At 41.2% G+C, this 17466-nt stretch overlaps 1 protein-coding gene across 7 annotated transcripts in view; it reads left to right on the top strand.

The window, feature by feature from the left end:
• SPATS2L (spermatogenesis associated serine rich 2 like) overlaps positions 1 to 17466 on the top strand; it is a 76272-nt gene that overhangs the window by 13220 nt on the left and 45586 nt on the right. For 4 of the 7 annotated variants that reach the window (XM_053982683.1, XM_053982691.1, XM_053982685.1 and 1 more), the window contains exon 2: positions 4858 to 4930. The exons of 2 other annotated variants lie outside the window; for them this stretch is intronic. The gene's annotated coding sequence lies outside the window, so the exon portion shown is untranslated. The remainder of the gene's footprint in view (positions 1 to 4857; positions 4931 to 17466) is intronic. One more of the 7 variants, XM_053982687.1, reaches the window with a different exon arrangement.

Genomic DNA, 17466 nt, shown 5'->3' on the forward strand with positions numbered 1-17466 from the left:
TCAGTCCTCTAACCATTTTGGGCTTCCAGTGGGTCCAGTTCTTCTAACAGTGGAGAGATTTCTCATCTGGTGAGATACTAGGTGTTCAGTGGTATGGTGTTGAATTTCTAGTGTCATCTGGCTCACCTGTGTGTGTGTTATGGATATATTCCGGCTCTAGTACTGTCAGGAGGAATTGGATTAGGCCCGTAATGCTTTGGGAGGAAATTTTTGACTGATGTTACATAAGGAGGAGTAAAAGACTGAAATCATGAGAGATCACTGGTAGGAGAATAAAGGTGCTTACAGATATCCTATCATTTGCCCAACTGTGATATCACTGTCTGACTTGTGTCACTGAACAGAAATCTGGTGTAGGATGAGAGGTGGTCCAGTCCTGAAGCTTTTATTTGGTTGTTTCCCAATCCTAATATCAACAGATGTTTTTGCTATGCAATCTCTGGCAAATACCAGATGAGGATGGTTTTAGACAGAAAGCCTTATGCTGCTTTACAGTCATATACATCTTTTGTTGCAGTAAGAAGTGCACGTTGTAAATGTCGATATGAGTTGTCCTCTGAAGGCTGGACCTTGCTGAGTGTGTTGTGCACTGCATGCCCTGGCTAGGGTTAGAAACTGCAGTGCACAAAATGGAGCATCTTGGGTTAAAGGCAGGCAGAGTTCAATTTTGGAAGTTGTTGTTACTAACTGACTGATACTAACAGGATCTTACCACTGCATTGTGTTGAAATGTAGCACTGGCAGACAAGCCACTGACTGACTACATCAGAATTTAGAATCTCTGTTGGGCGTAAGGTTGAGAGTAGATGTCTTAAGGTCTGACTGTCAAAGAAAGTGAGGTTTGCTTTCCATGTGCTAAACAGCTGCATTGACAGTTAGGGAAATGTGACTCACTAGCTAGGCCAAAATCAAAACCCAGAAAAGGGCCAAAAAACTCCAAGTGCCATAATCATCAACAAAAATCTGACTTTTTTGTGTGTGGACCAGCAGACTGTAAATAGCCTTTGCAGTCATTCATATCAACATTCAGAAGATCCCCTGCCTTGTGCTGACTTTCTTCTCCCCTAGATGTTCCATCAGTGGCCTTACCAAAGAAATATCCTGAAATAAAAGCTAGCTGTCTGTAGTCCAGTGTTTCCTTGTGTTAGCAGCATTCATGCCAGCTCGATATGCTTCTGATTCCAGTATAAACTTAGCTTTTAATATTTTTTTTAAATAAGCAAAAAACCAACCCAAAACAGAAGCCAAACAAATGTTGTCTGCCATGACTGCCTTGTCACCACAACTGCACAAGAGAATACAAAACTTAACTACTTCCCTGCACTAATGAAATTGGGAGGTCAGTTTCTATTCATCCAATTAAATTATTCTTAACACTCTGACAACTTTCATTTAGTTGCAGTGCTGCTATAGTCACTAAATACAATATGGGATATATTTAGCATAGTATTTTGCACAGGTGTGCCAGTCCTATTTGTGTAGGATATTTACTTGGGAATGGAGGGATTGCAGGTTATGTTTGCTGTTAGGGTCTAGAAGGCTCATGGCTCTACAGTGGAATTAGAAGAGTGCAGTGTTAGAGTTTTGGAGCTCTTCTGTGTGATGGGTGTGTTGTGAAGGTTAGGTTAAGGCTGCTGTCAGGGTTAGGCATCAGAAGAAAAGGGGTCAAAGGCCTTGTTTTACTCTTCTGAAGAGTAAAGATTCCTGTAGGATGAAGACTCCAATCTAGAGTGTTATATAGCTCATATTATGCTTTGATTCTGCTCTTTAGGTTCACCAAGGGCCATGTCACAATAAATAGCTGCTCTGATCTAGATTTAAACCTCATGTCTGGTTCTTCTCTTGTCACATATCACATTAATGCTAGGATTAGGGAGCTGTCAAAAGAGTCACAGCTCAAGATGGGGAGGGATTAAAATGTTTGGGTTATTTGTATGTCCTGCAGGGCTGTAGCACTGTGATGAGCACTGATTCCTGGCAGGTGTTTGGGCTTATGTTGGTTTTGGTGCAGTTGTTTGTCACCGAGCTCTGGGGGATTTGCGGTTTGGTGATGTGATATCTGAAGCTCTGCTTTTTCCCTCTTCATATTCTGCAGTGGAGGGCAATGTGTTGAAGGTTCTGTGAGGGGGTATCATGTCATCTCCATGCACATGGCCTTCATCACCATGGATCTGCCACAGAGGAATATGGGCCAATGTTTTTCAGCCTGCATTCTAAGGCCTGAAGAGTGACAGCATGCCTTCCTATTCCAGCATCTTTTTGTTGTTTGAGAATAAAAGTCACTTCAAGAATTGACCTTTCATTACAATGGGAAATTGCTTGAGCGTTTGCACGTTAAGCAACAGTATTTTCTGTGATGATACATAAGTCAAATAAGTTTCCTTTTAACTGTTGTACCTTTACTCACGATTTCCTTTCCCCTCCCTTGAGTAATTTTTTCCTGCGTACTGTTCGATAACGTGTCATGGACCATTGAGTAAAGACAAAGTGGTGATTTAGGGAGGTGATCAAACTGTGTAAAGATGTCCTGTAGAATTAATTTTTTTTTCAAGGTAGTAGATCTCATTTGGTCAAATTTGATGGATGTGGTATTGCTTGGAAAGAACAAATTTTTTCTGCATGCAGTAAAATGGGGAGGGTTTAAAACTGTACATATAGTATGCTGTTAGCTATCTGCTTTGTTACTTTATGGTGAAGCGAAATAAGAACTTTGGACTTCAGTTTTTTGCTTATGTTCCTTTGTGTTTTAAAGTAGTTTTTAATAGCAGAAAGGGGCAGTAATTATAATTCTAGCTTGAATAATTGCATACCGGTGACCATATTTCTTGACCACATCAATAAATGGGATTATGACATTATCTGTCACTTTCTTCTTCAAATCTTGTCAAGTTCCAAAGGACAAAAATTGTCAGAAGAACTCATTGAGCAGGAGGAAAAAAAATTAAGTTATAAAGCTCTTCCCATTCGACTTTTTCAGGTTTTAGTTTTCCAGTGAAGTTGGAGAGGATTCTCCTCCATAGCCTAGGTTGAAAAAGATCAAAACTGAGGTTTAGCAGGTGGTGTGCAGGAAAAAAGAATCTCTAGGATGCCTCAGTGCAATAATGTCCATGATGTGATTTGCTGTGTTCAAATCCTAAAAATACTTCCTGTAGACTACAGGCAGTATTGGAAGGAGTTAAATGTCTGGATGTTGGCATAAGAAGTGCAGTAGCTATTAGGAATGTTTCTGTCTTCTCTGTTTTGATTCAGGTGCTCACTGCACAAAAGGGATGAGTTCTCAGCCCTTCATTGTGTCCCTTTGAGGGAAACAGCCAAATCTTGTCCTTGCTTGCCCCAAAGAAAAAAACTCCTGGTAGAGCCATCACATAGGCCTCTTCCCCAGTGCTTGGTTGGGGTATTCTGCCCAAAGGCAAGGAATTGGGTATGCCTCCCTCACCGGGTTTCCAACCCCTCTATTCGTCTCATGGGCCTGTGCTTGTTGTGTAGATTCCAACACCCAGAAATGCTCTTTAACACTGACATGTGTGAGTACTTGTATTTCTTCATTGAAGCATCACATTTTAAATTGCTCTATTCATTCCTTTGATTTTGAACATAACTGTGACTCAGCAAGCCGTGCAGAAATGTGTGTTTAGATTGTAATGGACTTTGGGACATAAGCTGTGAGAGTCTTTGTTGCGGGAGCCTTTTCCAGGTGAAGTGCTTCAGGGAACATCTGGCTGGTTTGGATGCAGAAGCAATTAAGAGCTTTCTGCCTTGCTTTAAACTAAAACCTGTGATGCTGACAGGACTTTTGCAGTCTAAAATTCGTTTTGGCCTTGGCAAAATATATAGTTTCAATAAGGATAAAATGAATTAAATATGACAGCAGTCACACACTTCTAGTCTGTACATAGAGTGAGTATTTTGTAGTACAGAAGGAAAATTTTGTCTGTCAAGGCAATCCAGTCATTGTGGCTTAGTAGAGGCTGATTTCAGCAGTCAGGATGTTCAAAACCATTGCAATATTCTTTTAGGATTAGCTGGGACTGCTAAATGGTTCTTATTCCAAAGCAAACAAGGACCAGTGCACAACTCACTTAATAGCTGCCAAAGAGGAATAATTTCTATCTGGCATGCATGGTTAACCATAGACCATGTCTGCCTTGTCATCACAACTGCACAAGAGAATACAAAACTTCACTACTTCCCTGCACTAGTAAAATTGGGAGGTCAGTTTCCATTCATCCATGTACAGATGTAAACAGGCACTCAGTTTTCCATGTGGTTGTGTGTCTTTAATTTTGGGGACAATTCCCCTGAAATTTATATGTAAATCAGCAAAGGCCTTGTATTGCGAACAAAGTGCTGGTGTCACCCTTTGGGTTTCCCTTTGTTTCATCTGAGTTAGTATTCTTGAGATGATAATGTTTCTGGAGAATGACCACAGTGAAACTGCACTAGTGCTGCTCAGAGGGGTTTGATTAGTAACTGCTATGTTACTGTGACATGCGCTTGCATTAATGACAAAATAGTTTTCATTGCTTTAGTTTATCTTTTTGCACATCCCATGTGCTAATTTGAGATTAAAATACGTGCTTTAAAAATGGGTTTGTTTCAGGGGGGAATTGTATGTGTGGGCAGGAATGGGACTAACAACAAAGCTTAGCTGATCGCCTAAGCTTTCATGGCAGTGAAGACAGGCCCTTAAAAAAGATAAGCCCTGTAAAACAGGTAAGGGCACCCCACGTGCTGACCACAGCAGTAAAGGAATGAGTGAAGTTTTTTTCACAAAAGTCTTCTGTAAGAAGACAGTAAAGTAAATGAAGAAACAAATTAAGAACTTGTTTTGTTTTTTTGTTTTTTTTTAACTTCCAGCTATTTTTGCAGGAGATACAGACTATTGGAGAAGACAGAAAAATAAGAACAGAAACTGGAGTAATTTGCAGTGGTAAGATATTTTCTATCTCTCTTTGCTATCATTCAGATAGGAAGGTTCTTTACTTACAGGTCTGTCAGTGCAGGAACAAGAAGCCAAGGACTTGGGGGCTGCTTTCACCAGAGCAGTGCAGTCTATGTGAACATCTTGGAACTTGAATCATATGGAAATTGTAGAGTGGCTTGGGTTGGAATTCACCTTGAAGATCCTCTTGTTCCAAGCCTCCTGCTGTGGCCAGGGACACCTTACACTAGACCAGGGTACTGAGAGCCCCATCCAGCCTGGCCCTGAACACTCTCAGGGATGGGGCAATTTTTTCTCCAGAGTCTATTATTCACCATTCCATATAAATGTATCTCCTTCATCTTCTTCCTCTGTGTCAGGAAGTTGATCAGCTTATGCTATGTGGTCCTACTGCTTCTTCTCACCATCTCCTCATCTTTTGTAATTGTTTGAATGACTGTGAAGATGTACCATAGTTTGCAACTGAAAGTTCTGCTGAACTGGTATTCTGAAGTTGTATCACAGTAAGTATAGTCCAAAGTCATGTTCAGAGGGTAGTGGGAAAGGGTAGCATTGTAGTAAGTTAAAAAAAAAATAGATACATATATAGACTACAAAACTGAGAAATGGGGGCTCTGCAATTGCCTAATTTTAGAGGTGGTCTAAACTCCTTGGTTTTTGTCACTTGTTTTGAAGAAAATATTTGTTTGAACATATCAAGTTATTTCTTTTGCCATTTTGTCCAAATGAGGCAGTTTCTCTGTGTCCAGCATGTTAAAAATCATAAGCTAAGTCTGTTGCAAGCCTGAATCTAACATGTGGATGAAGGACCTCATCCTTCTGTGTAATTCTAATGGAGATGATCATTTTTTTCAAATGTCTATAAGGTTCTCCAGTTTCCTTGCAGCTTAGGACATCTGGATTGTGTCCCTTATTAATGGCTTCCTGAGAAATCATTGCTGAATAGCTTAATTCCTCAATTTTTAATTTGTAAGATGAGATAACAATACTCCTGCACTTAAGCATGGGTGTCAGAATGATAAATGAGATTATGTATTGAAGTTTCTGAAATACTCAGGCATTATAATAAGTAGATGGAAGAAGTAATTTCATTTGCACATTATTCACTTCATGCACCCTGTTTCTTTGGTTGTGGTAGTTATGCTGTTTCTTAAGAATTTCCTTTTTGCTTCAGTCTTTTTACACAGAATTGCCATATGGCAAACTTTCAAAGCTTTTGTTAGTGGAAAGCTCACAGGGAGTGGCTGAATAGAATCAATCTGGTAGTTAATTCAGCATACTAAACTTGGTAGTGGTGAGCTGTGTGACTTCCTCAAAGGAAAGAAGAAAAAGATACGTGCCCAAAGTGGTTCTTAGGCATCTGCTGATCACAAGTGTGGCCAAGTACATGATGAAAAATATTGCTTGTCTGGCTCTGAGCTCTGTATAGTACAAGCAGAGTGACTCATTGGGTCAGTTGCTGACCAGAAGTTGAGCTGTCAGAAGCAGATGGGCTGCCTAGAGAACGAGATATCTTGGAAGCATCTCCACCCTTGACAGCAGTGTTACACAGCACAGGGATTTCTCAGAAGCAATGATTTCTGGGAAAGATGCTGGTTTTTCAGCTGCACTTGGTCTTCCACACCAGAATGACCTTGTGGCTCTGAGAATAAGGAAACTTGCTGGCTTGTCATTGGAAGATCCATATTTGTGAATCCTGTACTTGTAGGGGTAGTAATAGGGAGGTCAGTAAAGATCTTAAACTTGCAAAGGGATTGTTTTTCAGCTCTGAAAAGCCTTCAGGTTGCTACTAAAAGATGGCTGTGTGTAAATGTTCTTTCTGCAAATAAGGCCAAAATTTTCAGTCAACTCTGAAAATCTTTTCCTGTAGTCCCTTCCACTTCTTTACCCCTCAGCAGAATGAGAATAACAAATCCTTCCTCAGACTGTAGAGTTGGGATGAGCATTATACTCAGCTTAGATATATGGAGGTAAAGTGCCCTACAAGTATCTAGAAAAATAAAGTTTTTGTAGGCATTGAATACTGGAGCAAGTTCTAGATACAGAATCTGAGAAGAGAATACACCAATCTGGGATGGATTTTCAATTTGACTTGCTGTGGTGGGTTCACCCTGGCCAGCAGCCAAGGACCCACACAGCTCCTAACTCATTCCCTGCAGCAGCTCTCCACAGGGGATAGAGGCAAAAATAGGGAGAACAAAGGACAACTCCTGAGTTGAGTTAAAAGACCATTTAATAGGTGAAGAAAAGCTCAGGGGCTCAAGTGGTGAAAAACAAGCAGAGCAAGGGAGACGACACACCAGGTGATGGCGGACTGATACCCAGCCAGTCTCCAAACAACAGCCAAAAAACTTGCTTGAAAGCAAAAATATCCTTTTCCTTCTTTATTCCAATTTTTATTTGTGAACTTGAGGATACATCACATGAAATATCCCTCTGGTCACTCTTGAGTCAGCTGTCCCAGCCTCTTGCCCACCCTCAGCCTGGCTGTGGGGGTGTAGTGGGAAACAGAGGTGGCCTTGATACTGTGCAAGCACAGCTCAGCAATAGCCAAAACACTGGTGTGTTGTCAGCACTGTTGTAGCCACAGAGCCAGAACATGGCACTATATGGGCTGCTGTGAAGAAAGTTAACTCCATCCCAGTCAGACCCATCACAACCCCAAATCATACTGTTTTTTTCACTTACTTTTTAATGTAGTACTGAAAAAGGAATTATCACAAGAACAAAATCCTATTGTAAGATCTTAAGAAAAGATTCTTGATTAAAAATGTTTTCTTGTACATGCAGATGTGAAATTTTCTTTAGAATCATGCACACTTCTGAAACAGTTCTAAAAGACTTAAGAATTTGCTGAAGTTCATTTTTCACTGAAAAGTGTGTAAAAATTGTTTCAGGAAATTCAGTAGCACTTAAGTGCTTGTCTGAATAGGGTTTGCATATTCAAGCTGACTCTGTCCTGCAAAAACAGTTCTGGAGAAATTTTACCCACTGTGAATATCAGACCTGTGTCAGAAATGGGTAATTCTCTAATTGCCTATAGGTGCATCTTGTTACTGTCTGTATAAGTATGTAATTCTGTGTCTTAAAATAATCAACTCTGTGAGTCTTATTTATCATGAGACTGGACTGATAAAATGCTTTCAAAATTGAAACATTAAGAATTAGATTTATGGGGTTATCCTAAGAAATGGAAAAACTAAAAAATAAAAGATTTGAAGTAGGAATGAAATCTTAGTTCACTTCTGGAAAAAAATCAGTGAATGGCCCTGTTCTTCCCTGCAACACCTTACTTTTGGTTGTGTATGCTGCTGTCAGTGAAAAATAACTGGCAGCTGTGTTATGCAAAGAGTTCATGTAATTCAGATTAGAGCTCACTGATTACTTTGATCAATATCAAAGTCTGAAACTGAAAGCAAGTTGAGCTTTCACAGATTTTTTAGAGAAAATAATTGAGATTAAAGGAGTCTCTCAAGTTCTTGAATTGATCCTTTATTTTTAAGGTGTTTGGCCTGCTCTGTTACTGGTGGCCCTTCTTTATTCCACTTGTTAATATGAAGAGAGATAAGTATTTGTTCCTGGTAGTGAAAAGCATCACAAAGCATACACAAATGGGTAGCAGTGAGACTGGTCTGAATGTCAGAGTTCAAGGCAGCCATCTCCAAACATCTTAGTAGGTTTGTCAGTCAATGCTGTCATTCCAGGAGAGAGATGACATTATGGGATTTGGTTGATGATTCAGTAAGCACAGTGAAACTGAGACTCCAGTGCCTTCGTAAAAAGTTCTATGCAATTTCTCATGCCTTTTTAACATTGAAGCACTGACTTGAATGAAACTTTCCTTGTATACTGGAGAAGAGTGAACATATTCATAAATGGCAGCCCACAGTGAAGGCAAAATAGAATTGCCCCCCTCCAGTATGTTTTGAAATAGTTCAGCTGTAAAGGTTCATGATTGGAGCAGGTAGTTTTTCTTTGCCAGTGATTACTTCCATTTTTTGCTCCCTCTATGGAGCAGGCAGTTGGTACAGGTTGGAAGAATTATGGAAATCTTTGTTTTCAACAGCAAAGGAAGAAATGTTCTCTGAGGCCATGAGGATGGAGTGTGTATTTTGCTAGAAGGGAGGATCAAGGCAGTAATTTGTGCCCTGTCCAAAAGCTAGGTGTATGTGGGGATAAAGTGGTGAAGAGTTCTTGTATTTTTCTCCAACTGCACAGTTCAGGCAGTTTAAAAAGAGCCAAAGCTTTCCCTCTTTGCTGTGCTCTGATTATGAGCAAGGTGGCAAGACTGTCTGATCTCAGTCAATGAGCAGAACCCCTGTAAAAATAGTGACAGAGAAAGCTCAGGTCTTGGAAAAATCCTACTTATGTCAATATTATTGGCAAGTAAATTTTATGTTTAAGGAAGACAGCCAATGGAGCTGAATCTCATCCTATGTAAATTGTGTCTCATACATGGGTCTTTTTTTTTTCCTCCATTATTGGAGAGTCCAAATATTGAGTAACTATAAATCCAGCTCTCTTCATCCAAAGTCCTTGGTTCTGTGCATGCCCGTGACAGAGCTCTGTTAACGACAGAATCCAGTCACAGCTCATGTCTGCTGCCTGCAGAGCCAGCCCTGCTTGTTTTGGTGTGTGGCTAAATTGGAGATGTGAATTTGTGGCAGCTCTGACTGTGCTTTTGTCTACAGTAAGAAATCTGTATGAGTGACTGCCAGAACTGCTCGTTATGAATGAATATGATAACTTTGTGAATGGCTTCATGAAAATACAGTCAGACACTTCGTAAGGGACTAGCTGTTCAAGAGTCACCTCTGCCTTTACTTGGTGAGGTTGTAGAATAATGAAGGAAAGGCGTGACTGATACCGCACTTTACTTGATAATAAATGCTGTGGTCAGCTCTTCTGTGTCTGCACAAGCCACAGTAGCTTCCTGCTTTGTTAAGCTGAACTTTGCTTATCCCAAGTTTTGCTGTGATTTGGGCTTTTTGGGAAAGGATAGCTGGCTAACAGGGAATTCAGTTAGTTGTTGGGGAACCCTTGCTTAGCTGGTGTTCAAGAAATGTTTTGACTATGCTGAAGTAGCTTCACCGAGCCCCAACAAAACCCACTTGATTGGGAAATTCCTAGCTAGCTCAGTTTATTGTCTGGCAGTTCTTACTGCTGACAGGCTGATTAGAGCACGTTGAGATACTGGGAGTTTGACTTGCTGAGACTTTGGCTTGCTCAGTGTGGTAACTCTGTTAACCAGCACTGGATTCTTGATAGCACCTACGTGCAATATATAAGAGCTTGTCAGTGCTGTTGTAATGTTGCTAATTAACAGCAGTGAGAAGAGAGACTTAGCAGTTAAAGCAATTTTGAGGTTCCTATACAAAACATGCTTTTTTGTGTGCTTGTGGTGCATTGACCCTGGCTGGATACCAGGTGCCCACCAAAGCCTCTCTGTCCCTCCTGTCCTCAGCTGGGTAGAAGAGAGAAAATATAAAAGACTTGTGGGTTGAGAGGACAGGGACAGATCACTCAGCCATTATCATCCCAGACAAAACAGACTAGACTTGGATAAATTAGCTTAATTTATTATCAGTCAATAAGAGTAAGATGATGAGAAAAAACCCCAAAATTTTAAAACTCCTTCCCCCCAGCCCTCCCTTCTTCTCAGGCTTAACTTTATTCTCAAGTTCTTTAACTTCTCTCCAGAGCAGTGCTGGTGCATGGGTAATGCAGGTCATGGTCAGTTCATTACACATTGCATCTGCTGATCCTTCCTCTTCAGGGGAAGGACTCCCCACACTCTTCCCCTGCTCTAGTGTGGGGTCCCTGCCATGGAAGACAGCCCTCCGTGAAGTTCTCCAGTATGGGGCCTTTCCATGAGCTATAGTTCTTTACAAAGTGCACCAATGTGGATTCCTGTACCCTGCACCAGCAAGGGTCCCTTCCCATGGGGTGCAGTCCTTCAGGCACAGCCTACTCCAGCATGAGCCCCTGCAGCATCACAAGTCCTACCAGCAAACTTGCTCTAGCATGGGCTCTTCTTTCCAAGGGTCCACAGGTCACTGCCAGGAGCTTGTTCCAGTGAGGGCTTCCCGCAGGAATACAGCCTCCTTCAGGCATCCACATGCTCCAGTGTGGTGTCCTTCATGGTCTGCTGGTGGATCTCTGCATCCCTGTGGACCCCCATGAGCTGCAGGGGCACAGCTGCCTCACCATGGGCTGCACCACAGTCTGCAGGGGAATCTCGGCTCTGGTGCCTGGAGCACCTCCTGCCCCTCCTCTACTGACGTTGGTGTCTGCAGAGCTGCTCCTTTCACATATTCTTTCTTAGTCCTCCCTCCACCTGCAACTGCTGCTGTGCAGCTTTTTTCACCCCGCCCTTCTTAACTGTTACTCCAGGGGCACTGCTGTGGTTGCTGATGGGATTGACCTTGGCCAGTGGCAGGTGCATCTTGAAGCTGACTGGCATTGACTCTATTGGACACGAAGGAAACTTCTGGCAGGTTCTCACAAAAGCCAAGCCTGTAGCCCCTCCCCAGTAGAGTGTCTGAAACCTGCTGGTATCCATGTTTGCCCAAGTAAAGTGGGTTTGGCATCCTTTAGCACAGAGTGTTTCAGCTGGTAGGGCCTGCAGTGGTAACTAGTAACCTAGGTAACTACAAGTTAGAGCTTAACTCTTGAACACTGAATTCTCTGAAGTAAGTAGTATTTTATCTTATCCTCCAAAGCTGTGTTAAAGGTTCATCTTCAGAAATTCTGGACAGATGTAAAGTAAAGTTTTGTCCACAGGATTTATCATTTCATGGATTCTGGCATGCCAAAGATAGATCACTTAACAGTAAATAGACACAAACAGATGAGCTGAAAGATGCTGTAGAATGTGTATCTGTGCTATACAGCGTAACTGAGTTCCCCTGTCTTTGAGAAAAGTACCTTAAAATAAGACATACTTCTATTTCCTTGAAAATGTTCCTCAATAAATAATCTTCATTTCATTCTGTTGATAAAGTTACTTCATTTACTGTCCGGATGTTGCAGCTAGTCAAAAAACTTTGTCTCTGGATTGCCCTTTTCCAGGTAAGAAACCTGTAATTAAAAAAAAATCCAAAACATTAATATACCTGTCTAAACAGGGACCTCAGTTCATGCATGTCAGCAACACTTCATATGCTATTGACCTTCAGAAGCAGAAAGGTTTTTGAGATTATCTCCTGACTGTTGGGGAGGGTATGGAAAGGGGGGACTGGTTAAGGTGCTTTTTCATATTTTTGGCAGTATGCAGTCTGCATTGATTAACTGTATTTTTGCAATTAATGTTGATGTAGCTGGGTAGTGTGGGTTTCAGTTGAAAAAAATAATGGGTTTCTTTTGGGTTTTACCTCTAAAAAGTGCAGTTCAAAGTCCAGTGAATGCTCTAATAGCTGCTTATTCATGTGTAATAGCAATTAGGATGAAGGACTGTATGAACAATAAGCAATTATGGGTTAACTTATTTATGTGCTTTTGTTGTTGTTTCCAGGAATACCTTTTGTTAATATCAGAAAATCAATGTTTTCCTTGGCAGTAGGGAGGTGGGGGAGGAGAGGAAGACTAATATTTGTTGTAAATCTGAGAGTATCAAAATGTCAGTGGTGGTGACAGTGTAGTGTCTGACTCTACAGGTACTGTAGAGACAAATAATATGGGAATACTGATGGGCCTGTGTCTGTTCATTGTGGATATACATCAGGTGATTTTACTAGAGAAACTCATAAACATTTGTTAGAGCTTTTATGTACATATATTTTGTGTGTGTACATATGTATATAATATATAGTAATTTAAATACTGTTCAAGGAAAAATTTACATCTTCTTCAAAGGAGCTATATGAGGTGACTTGGTTATGGAAAATGAAAGACTGCATTTAATTTCAGTGTTTGGTTTCAGAAGATTCAGACTACTTTGCCACATTTAAATCAGGTGTTTACCTTGAAGCATATACATAACCTCACTGACTCATAAAGTATGCTTACCTATACTTGAAATATACGTTACTTACCTGAGGTCTCACCACACTAAGGCTTCTTCAGGTCTGTCCTGCCTCCAGTTGAGCACCTGGCCTTATCAGTTCTCTTCAGAATCCCTTTATTCAGGCAGTGCTTTCAGAGCTCTGGTAAAGTGCTTCCTTTCCCCAAAGCCACTGTAAACTTGCCAGTTTATCATGACTGTGGTGCTTCCTTGTGTGCTTGGTCAGGGCAGCTCTGATGACTTCTCCTTCTCTGTCTGCAGCTGGGGAGGCTCCTGTGGGACCAGCAAGCAGATGGTTCAAGTCCATGTAGTTCTTTGAATTCAAAGGATTATATTTGCTGAGAGTCAGCCTTGCACATCTAACAACAGTAAACTGGCTCTTCAGAGATGTCTGAGCAAGAAAGAAGGGTGATGTGGACTTCGAATACTTAATAGAAAGAAGGCTGAAATCAGAATAGCTCCAGAAATCATAATATCTTTGAACTTGAGGTTTATTCCAACATTGAAAATTTACTATACTCTTCCAGTCTGCTGGTAAAAGTTTGATTCATTGTGATAATTTTATTTCTTGATGTCCAAAACATGTGTGAATTTGAACACTTCCTGACATTCACTTTTTTACTTCTGCTCTTACTTTATAGAGAAAACACTGTGATTGAGGCACGCAGTGCTCCACTTTACATCCTTCCCTGTTAGCATTCCCATGCTGTGCTCTTGTAGCAGTCCACATTTGGGCAACCGCAAAAGCAAATGAGCCGATGCTGTCTCTTGGCATCCCGTTCTGAGCTGAAATAGGAGCCAGTGTAAATTGCTTAATCGCTCAAGTCCCTGGCAAGAGCAGCTTGGAAGATAATACCTCGTTTGTAAAAACTGAAAGTTAACCTTTTTTGTTGTTTTGCAGGAGGGTCATGCAGATGTAGAATTTGAGTGGATTGGTTTTTTGCTATTTCACTGCTCTATATCTGTATGTTTAGGAAGATATTTTGAGGCCCTTGAGGAGGAGCAAGAGGCTAATGTTTATTTTGGCAAGACTTACTGTGGAAAGGGAGTTTTCTCAGTCTGAATTTTTTTTCAGAACCCCCATCCCTCCCTCCTGCCTATCAGAGAGAACCATTTTACCGACCATGTAGCTGAATTAATCTATTGTCAATTGGGCTCAGCCCTACTAGTATGATATCCGTAGTAAAACCAGGAATTCAGATTATGCTGAATCATAGTGATGCTCTGCAGATTTCCTCTAGGATGCCAGCCAGCAGAACACAGGCTCTAGGCTTTCAGCAACATTCTCCTGCAGAGTGGGGAGGGTATAGAGCCTCTGTGTGCAGTCCCTGAAGTGGGGAGCATCAGAAGCCAGTGAGTGGATATTTTATCCTGAGCAGCCACTGGGTAGTTGTGGTAGTTATGGAGTGGTGCTGGGTTTCCTACCTTTGGAGCGCTGGCGTGGGGAATATGCCTTTGCTGGCTCTTACCCGGTTCCAGGAGGCTAATAGATGTGTTTGAAGGAAATAAGAAAGCTCTTTAGAGAAAATCCTCTTCTTTTAAGAAAGACCTAGGGGTTAAAGAGCTCTTCTAGTGTAGCAGCAGGCAGGTTTGGAACAGGTGTCTGTAGGCTGGAGACATTCTCTTGTTACTGGGCTGCTGAGATGAGTTGTTTCTGTCTCTTCTATTTGAGCTGTTTCATGTTCTTTATATAAACATTTATAGAACAGGACTCCTCATTTTTTCCACAATTCCCAAGATTTTAATGAGTTGATAATTTCCTACCCTGAAATGAAAATTGTTGGGAGACTTTCTGCCTTATACTATTTCAGCTTTTTGGTACTTTTGTAGTTCACTGGAGCTTCTTAATGTGGAGTAGAGTTGGTGTTGCTGAGTGTTTCGTTCTTTGGTAAATGAGTGGTATAAATTGGATGGGTCAAAAAGAAGAGCAATAGGAAGTGCTGTCACCTCAGTTTAGAATTACTTGTGCATTTGACCACTCATAGACTTTTAGCAGTATATCTGATAGTTGTTCAGATGACAAAACCAGCTGGATAGGGAGTTCAGACATGTGATATGTACATCAGTTTAGGTGAGAAAACGTTGGCTTTAGATTACTGACTCTGCTTCACATGGCAAATTGTGTGGTTTTAGAAAGGATCTGGCTTGAAAATAAGTGTTTGGCTACTAATCAGTATGGAAAGAGGATGGGAGGAATTTTCAGAGGTTGTGCCTAAGTCCCTTGAATGTTCACTAGGAAATAGCTCTTCTATCCTGTAAAATATCCTTTCATGGAAAAGCTTGCTGCTGTGCCACAACACTCCCTTCCAGAAATTTGACATTTTCTTAAAATTAGAATTCCTAGCTTTTGTTTAAGAAGTGTACTGTCACATGTGTTTTGGGGAAGTTTTTCAATATTTAGAATGAATGCTATTTTTAAAAAAATAATGGTACTTAGTTTATTTTTTAATTTATTTTACTTAAAAGTATGATTATTTCATAAAGCATTTTATTCATTCTTTGTATGTCTATGTGCCTGCCTATACACACACACACACACACACATATATATATGTGTGTGTGTGTGTGTGTGTGTGTATGTCAGCAGTTACAGAGTGTTTACTTTGCACTGGTACCTGTCTGTTGAGACATGGAAACATAGCTCTACACAGGATTTACATGTGCCCCCTCCTGCAGCTCTGTTCTTCATTCCAGTAAGTTGCTGTAAATAATGCACAGCTGACCTTTCTTAATGTGCTTTTTAAATTGATCTCCATTGCTCAGATGCAGGATGGCGTTAATGACCTTAATATAAAGTACTGGTTTGAATCCTTCTCAGCCCAAGCTATATTCTACAGAGGTAGCAGGTTGTTACACTTCCAGGTCTCTGAGGTGGTAGCTGGTGGTCACTGTTAGAGGGTGTCAGTCACTTGTCATGAGCAAACACCAGCTCGTACAGTGACACCAGTCTCTGGAGAAGCCACACTGAAACTTGTGTAAAAGAAGAGCTTTGCTTTGATAGGACAGACCCAGCATTCAAAGAGTGTACAGGAAGAGGGTTTGCTTGTAACTGAGCGTGACCAGTGATAGAAAATACATCCAGAATATTTTGTGATGTCAGTATTAAAAGATATGGTTATATCACTGAATACTTGTAAACTGTTTGGATGAAATATTAATGGAGTTTGGGGAAGATGCCAGTCAGTAGCTTTCTTTTGACCCTCTCTTAATGTGACCTTGTTAAGGGCTAGAGCCTTCCTCTGCATGATTCTCATACAGTGGAGCTGCAACACCAAGTGCAGGGAGGACCTGAGGATCCCTCACACACCATATCTCTGTGAAAACACAAATGCCTGTGCAGCCCACATAAGCAGTGTTCTGGCTTCTCACACACTGGAACTGAGAAAGAGAAGCAAGTCAGCTGACAAGAGGGGAGAAGCACAGGCTCTTCCTGGGCTACATAAATGGTACCATCTCTGCTTAGGAAGGGGAGAGCATAACAAGGTCAAAGAGCAATGGGTTTTATCACAGTGAGGTACAAAACTTACTGATGCCTAACCATTTTGTTACAACACTGACTGGACACGGCAGTGTGTCTATGATACCTGCTTAGAGCCATTCCTGCCCTTGGCAGAAATCTGAGGAAGATAGGAGACAGAAGGACACTGACCCAGGTGCTAAGGTCTGTCCTTCCTCACATATCCCACCCTCATCTTTGTCCCTTTTTTCTTTTTAGCAGATAGGTCTGTGGTCTCTCAGATATGGACTTTATAGTGCTAAATAGCATAACTCAGTTCCTGGTGTGCCACTGCATATTTTCCAAATCTTTACCCCTTACTGCCCATTTCCAAGTGAGCAGCCTGCAAAGGTGTAGATCTGAGACCTCTGTTTCTTCCTCAAACTGTGTAGTCAGGCATTTCAGAAATCCTCAGGAGGAGGTGATAAACAATGGGGGAGCATAAGCCTCTTTCTGTAGGAATCCAGAGCTACATGTGGAATCAGTGAGATGCTTTATTTCCTGCATCCTGTTTCCAGATCTGCAGCCAATGGGTTTCAGGCACGGTGTGGTGACCAGTAGAGAGTCTGGCTGCATAGCTGAGCAGGAGGGAGAATGCAGAGGCAACAGCTGCATTCTGTGATTGAGACAAGCGTGACCAGGGACAGTAGTGGGACTGGACTCTGCAAATGACGAATATTCTGGAATGTTTGTGCACTTCCATACATGTGTTTATGCAGGCATTTAAAGGAAAGGATTTTGAAGGCCTCAGATATCATGAAACTTATCCAGGGTGCTTAATTAGTCTGAAGTGGCTAATCTCAAACTTCTGTAAAACCAGGAAATACCAAATGATGGTGTGGATAGACAATTTCTACATGCAGTCATTAGAATGATATAGAATAGTACTGGAAAACACCAGTTCTGTATTTGTAACATTTTATGTTGGTTTTACTAGGTATGTTCATTCCTAGTAAAACAAAAGGCTAAAAGGATAGCTGTGAGGATACTTGTTCATATGTCCTGACTCTGGTTATGTTTATGCGT

Source organism: Vidua macroura, chromosome 7 (genome assembly GCF_024509145.1).
Source record: "Vidua macroura isolate BioBank_ID:100142 chromosome 7, ASM2450914v1, whole genome shotgun sequence".
NCBI lineage: Eukaryota > Metazoa > Chordata > Aves > Passeriformes > Viduidae > Vidua > Vidua macroura.